Genomic DNA, 6,650 nt, shown 5'->3' with positions numbered 1-6,650 from the left:
CTACAACTTGGAAAATTTTCATAACATTTGGAGTTAGGGAAGTATTGATACTCTTGAATTCTTTCAAGATTGTACCGTTTTGGCAGATTGATGTTATGTTTGCATATGTTTTCTTGTTTAATGATTCTATTTGAGGATAGGAGTATTAAATATGCAGAGGCATTTAGTGTGCAATGTTGAATAATAATTTTAGTGATTTGCTACAGTAGAGAATGATAATGGTTTTGCATTGGTTTATACTAACTTATCTCACGAGTTCTTGTTGAGTTTTGTGTGGATGAAGCTTTTAAGATTTAGGGAAACCGTGATATAAAAATAATTAAGGAGACACAAAAGCTCAAGCTTGGGGATTCCCAAGGCATCCCAAGATAAAATTTCAAGAAGTCTCAAGCATCTAAGCTTGGGGATGCCCCGGTAGGCATCCCACCTTTCTTCTTCAAATAATTATCGGTTAGTATCGGTTGAGCCTAAGTTCTTGCTTCTTCACATGATGTGTGCTATTCTTATAATGTCATTTTATTTTCATTTTGCTTGCTGTTTTAATAAAATGCTTAGATCTGAACGTTTTTAAATAAACTAGAGTCCTTAAATAGTTGTTAGGGAGGCTAGGTAAGCGGCATTCACATCCCATCAACAAGCTCTTTTCTATGGAATTGCTCTAGTGCTTCACTTATATCTTTTTGAGCATGGTGTGCTTTAGTATTTTTTAAGAAATTCTCTCTTGCTTCACTTAAATTAATTTAAGAGAAAGAAATGTTATGCTCATGATCTTCATTTATATCTTTTTGGAGTAGCTTGTCATATACTCTTGTGCTTCACTTATATCCTATGAGTAAATTGTTGAACAAATTGAATGTCATGAAGTTGAAATCATATCATGCCTGGTGGTAGCTTCACATTGGGTTTAGAAAGTGATATCTTTTGAGGCTTGACAATCACAATATTGGTCATACAAACAATTCACGAATAATTAGTATAAGGAAGAGAACTTTCACACGCAAATACACTATCTTAGAAATCTTTTGTGATTGTGAGCCCCCATCAAAATATTATATGCCAAAATTGTTGACGTTGGACAAGGAAGACAATGTAATGGTTTATGTTTGTTCATATTCACATAGAAGTTATATTGTCATAGATCCTTCAACATGTGGTGCTTGCCCTCCATCTTTGCTAGCCAAAAATTCCGCACCAAGTAGAGATACTACTTGTGCATCCAAAAACCCTTAAACCCAAATCTTATTTTCAAGAGTCCATCATACCTACCTAAGGATTGAATAAGATCCTTCAAGTAAGTTGTCATCGGTGAAATAAGGCAATAAAAATTGCTTCTAAAAGTGTAAGATCATTTAGTGTAAGAGAAAATTGAGCGTTGTACAAACTTGTGATGGCAAAGAATAAAAGCGACAGACAGCATAATAAAGGTTGCTATCATAAGGAGCAATATAACGCGATGTTCTTTTGCACTAAGGGGGTGAGCATACAAACAAATAAGCGAATGGCAACCTCTGCTTCCCTCTGTGAAGGGCCTATCTTTTACTTTTCACTATTTACTTTTATGCAAAGAGTCAAAGTTTTTCTCTCTATTCCCTTTTTATTTTTATTTTTTGGCAAGCATCATCTGGTGAGGAAAGATCTAGGCACATATATCCGGTTGGATATGGGTAGCATGAGTTATTATTGTTGACATCACCCTTGAGGTGAATACGTTGGGAGGAAAAATAATAATCCCATATCTTTCTATGTGTCCGGTTGAAACGTTTTGCTCATGTGTATGAGGTGAGTGTTAGCAATCATAGAAGACTATATGATGGTTGAGTATGTGGAGCTCTTACTTAAACTTTGTTGAATAAGTTGAATTGCAATTGCTTGGTGACTGAGAGCATAGGTTGTTGAGTTTCAAGAGAGTTCATTGTTTGAACCTTAACATGTGAATTGGTTGCTATTATAACATGAGAAGTTTTATAAGAAAGAATTGTTGTTATGATGCTAGGAAAACTGATTGAAATTGTCATTGATCAAACTTGTGCACTTTGCTAGCATTCACACTTCATAAATTATTTCTTTTATCATTTACCTACTCGAGGAAGAGTAGGAATTAAGCTTGGGGATGCTGATACGTCTCCAACGTATCTATAATTTATGAAGTATTCATGTTGTTATTTTATCATTCTTGGATGTTTTACAATAGTTTTATAGCAATTCCGTCTTACCAACGAACTCTAGGATAGATTGATCGGAAAGAATAGCTTTGAGGTGGTTTCGTACCCTACAAACAATTCCGTCTTATGTTCTTTGCTAGGTAGGAACTTTGGAGTGATTCTTCGTTGCACATTGAGGGACGGTTATATGATCCAATTATATTAGCACTGTTGAGAGGTTGCACTAGTGAAAGTACGGACCCTAGGCCTCATTTTCAAGCATTGCAATACCGTTTTTGTGCATGTTTACTATTTGCTACCTTGCAGTTTTTATTTATTTAGATTATAAAAATATATTGCTACCATCCATATTACACTTATATCACCATCTCTTCGCTGAATTAGTGCACCTATACAAATTGCCATTGTATTAGGTGTGTTGGGGACACAAGAGATTTCTTGTATTTGATTGCAGGGTCGTTTGAGAGAGAGAGAGACCATCTTCATCCTACACCTCCCACGGATTGATAAACCTTAGGTCATCCACTTGAGGGAATTTTTTTACTGTCCTACAAAACTCTGCGCTTGGAGGCCCAACATGTGTCTACAAGAATAAAGTTGCGTAGTAGACATGAGGGTCCTAGTGGAAACTAAGGGATATTAAGGCCTCCTTTTAATAGAGAACCAGAACAAAGCATTAGCACTTAGTGAATACATGAACTCCTCAAACTGCGGTAATCAACGAAAAAATCCCAATTATCGTCACCTTGGGGTATGCGGATCATAACTCGTAGTAGGTGTCTACAACTTGCAAGATCAGATCAAGAACGCAAATATATTCATGAGAACATAATAGGTTCAGATCTGAAATCATGGCACTCGGGCCCTAGTGACAAGCATTAAGTATAGCAAAGTCATAGCAACATCAATCTCATAACATAGTGGATACTAGGGATCAAACCCTAACAAATCTAACTCGATTACATGATAAATCTCATCCAACCCATCACCGTCCAGCAAGCCTACGATGGAATTACTAACGCACGGCGGTGAGCATCATTAAATTGGTGATGGAGGAAGGTTGGTGATGATGATGGCGACGTATCCCCCTCTCCGGAGCCCCGAACGGACTCCAGATCTGCCCTCCCGATGAAGAACAGGAGGCGGCGGCGGCTCCATATCGTAAAACATGATGAATCCTTCTCCTTGATTTTTTTCTCCCCGAACGTGAATATATAGAGTTGGAGTTGAGGTCGGTGGAGGTCATGGGGACCCACAAGGCAGGGGTGCGCGCCCCCACCCTTGTGGTCAGCTGGTGGGTTCCCTCTGGTTGATTCTTTCCCCAGTATTTTTTATTTATTCCAAAAATATTCTTCGTAAATTTTCAGGTCATTCCGAGAACTTTTATTTCTGCACAAAAACAACACCAAGGCAATTCTGCTGAAAATAGCGTCAGTCCGGATTAGTTCCATTCAAATCATGCAAATTAGAGTCCAAAACAAGGGCAGAAGAGTTTGGAAAAGTAGATACGATGGAGACGTATCATCGGGTTGCAAGTATTTGTTCTTTGTGTGCAAGTACCGTTTACATAGTGTTGCTTGGTTCCCCTACTGGATTGATACCTTGGTTTAATAACTGAGGGAAATACCTACCGTAGCTATGCTACAGCATCCCTTCCTCTTTGGGAAAATACCGACATAGTTCAAGCGACATCAAAAGGAATTTCTGGTGCCATTGCCGGGGAGACATCATCAACATCTATCAGGTTCCTAATCACAAATCTCATCTCCTTGCAATTTACATTATTTTTCATTTGCCTCTCGTTTTCATCTCCCGCACTTCACAAAAAAATTCCTTTTTATTTGCCTTCTTTTCGTTTGCCTTTTTCTCGTTCGGTCTTATATTTGCTTATGTTGCCATGTGCCTTCTATTTGCTTGCATCTTCGCTTGCTAAAAATATATTGATATGGATCCTTATCCACTTGCTAATATTTTTAAAAGATCCAATTATGATGAACCAATTGCTAGTGAATTGTGTTCACTAGATTATCTTTATGAAGTTTTGCTTGAGATTCGTGAATCTGAAAATTGTGATGAAGTGTTAAAAGAAGAAATTTATAAAGTGGTTCACGATAGCTCCTTGAATGAAAAGCATGATTGCAATGATATTATTATAAATTCTATTGATGTCAATTGTGTTAATACTATGCAAAACCCCAAGCTTAGGGATGCTAATTTTGCTATGTCCACTACTTGTTGCAATGATCATGATTAGGGTGATTATTCTTATGATCTTGAAAAAAAAATTAAGCCTCATGATGAATATGTTTGCGATAATATTGAAAGTGGGATTGGAAGAGTGTCAACTTTAGGTGAAAATAATCCCACAAATTTGGATAATGTTCAATCATATGAAATTTTTGACAAAACTGGGTTTTGGAGAGGTCATGACTTTATTTGATGATAATCCCACCATTTTGGAAGAGTGTCAACTTTGCATGCATGTGGATCATGAAGAGAAAATTTTATATGATAGCTATATTGTTGAATTTGATTATGATCTTACATGCAATTATCATGAGAGAGGAAAATATGGTTGTAGAAATTTTCATGCTACTAAATTACCTCTCGTTATGTTGAGATTGTCAATGTTTTATTTCTCTCCTTTGCTAAATATTTCTAGTATTGATAATTTGTTTGCTTATAAAATTCTTATGCATAGGAAGTACGTTAGACTTAAATGTGTTTGTTTATGATGCTCTCTTTGTGTTTTAATTATTATCTTTCATGTGATCATCAATGAAATCTCAATGCCTAGCTAGGGGCATAAAACGATAGCGCTTGTTGGGAGGCAACCCAATAAATAAATTTCACTTTTGCCTTTTTCCTTTCTGTTTTTGAGTGTTTGCACAACTATGCTACTGTTATGATTGTGTTTTTCATGTTTTAATTAGTGTTTGTGCCAAGTAAAGCCTTTGGGATCATGTTTGGTGATAGTTGATTTGATCTTCTTGGAAAAGAGAAACTTTTGCGCTCGGTAAAACCATTTTAATAAATCGAAGAAACGTGATAAAATTCTGAAATTTTTACACAAGATTGATATACAAATTGCCCACTTTTTCCTAATTTTTCAAAAAAATTGAAGTTACAGAAGTATTCGAAGTTTTCAGATTTCTACAAACTATTCTGTTTTTGATAGATCTTGTTTTCTTTGCGTTGTGTGCTTATTATTGGAGGTATAAGCCTAGGAGCCTAGGCACGCCCTGGTGGGTTCTGCCCACCTCGGTGGCCTCCCGCACCTCCTCTTCGCCCTATAAATACTCAAATATTCCAAAAACCCTAGGGGAGTCGACGAAACACAATTCCAGCCACCGCAAGTTCCAAAACCACGAGATCCAATCTAAACACCATCACAGAGGGGTTCATCATCGTCATTGGTGCCTCTTTGATGATGCATGATTAGTTCACTGTAGACCTACGAGTCCATAGGCAGTAGCTAGATGTCTCTCTCTCTCTTGATTCTCAATACAATGGCCTCTTAGAGATCTATTTGATGTAACTCTTTTTGCGGTGTGTTTGTTGAGATCCGATAAACTTTGAGTTTATGATTTATTTTATCCATGGAAGTTATTTGAGTTTTGATCTCTTATATGCATGATTATTTATAGCCTCATATTTCTTCTTTGAATCTTTGGTTTAGTTAGGCTGACTAGATCGATTTTTCTTGCCATGGAAAGAGGTGCTTTGTGATGGGTTCGGTCGTGTGGTGTTCTTTCCCAGTGATAGAAGGAGCATCAAGACACGTATTGATCGTCGCTATTAAGGATAACAAGATGGGGTCTATTCCTACAAGAATAGATCTTGTCTACATCATGTCATCATTCTTATTGCATTACTTCGTTTTTCCATGAACTTAATACATTAGATGCATGCTGAATAGCGGTCGATGTGTGGAGTAATAGTAGTAGATGCAGACAGGAGTCAGTCTACTAATCTTGGATGTGATGCCTATATATTGATCATTGCCTTGATATCGTCATAATTATTTGAAGTTCTATCAATTGCCCAACAGTAATTTGTTTACCCACTGTGTGCTATTTCTTGAGAGAAGTCACTAATGAAATCTACGGTCCCCGGGTCTATTCTTTATCATATTTGCTTTCCGATCTATTACTTGTCTTTGAGATCTATTTTTATTTGCTTTTATTTTCAAATCTATTATTCCATAAACCCAAAAGTATTTTATTTGCATCTTTTATTCGAGATCTATTTATCCAATCTATCACAATTTTACCTATCTTTTGTCGGAGAGAATCAAGTCAAGTCTCCCGACAACTTGCCAATTTATGACGCCGTTACCTAAAAGGGATTGACAACCCCTCATAAGCGTCAGGTTGCAAGTATTTGTTCTTTGTGTGCAGGTACCGTTTACATAGTGTTGCTTGTTTCTCCTACTGGATTGATACCTTGATTTCATAACTGAGGGAAATACCTACTGCAGTTGTGCTG

This window comes from Triticum urartu, chromosome 2A, assembly GCF_056163025.1.
Source record: "Triticum urartu cultivar PI428250 chromosome 2A, HENAU_Tu73, whole genome shotgun sequence".
In the NCBI taxonomy this organism is placed as follows: Eukaryota; Viridiplantae; Streptophyta; class Magnoliopsida; order Poales; family Poaceae; genus Triticum; species Triticum urartu.
The sequence above is the reverse complement of the archived record's forward strand: the minus strand, read 5'-3'. Positions refer to the sequence as shown.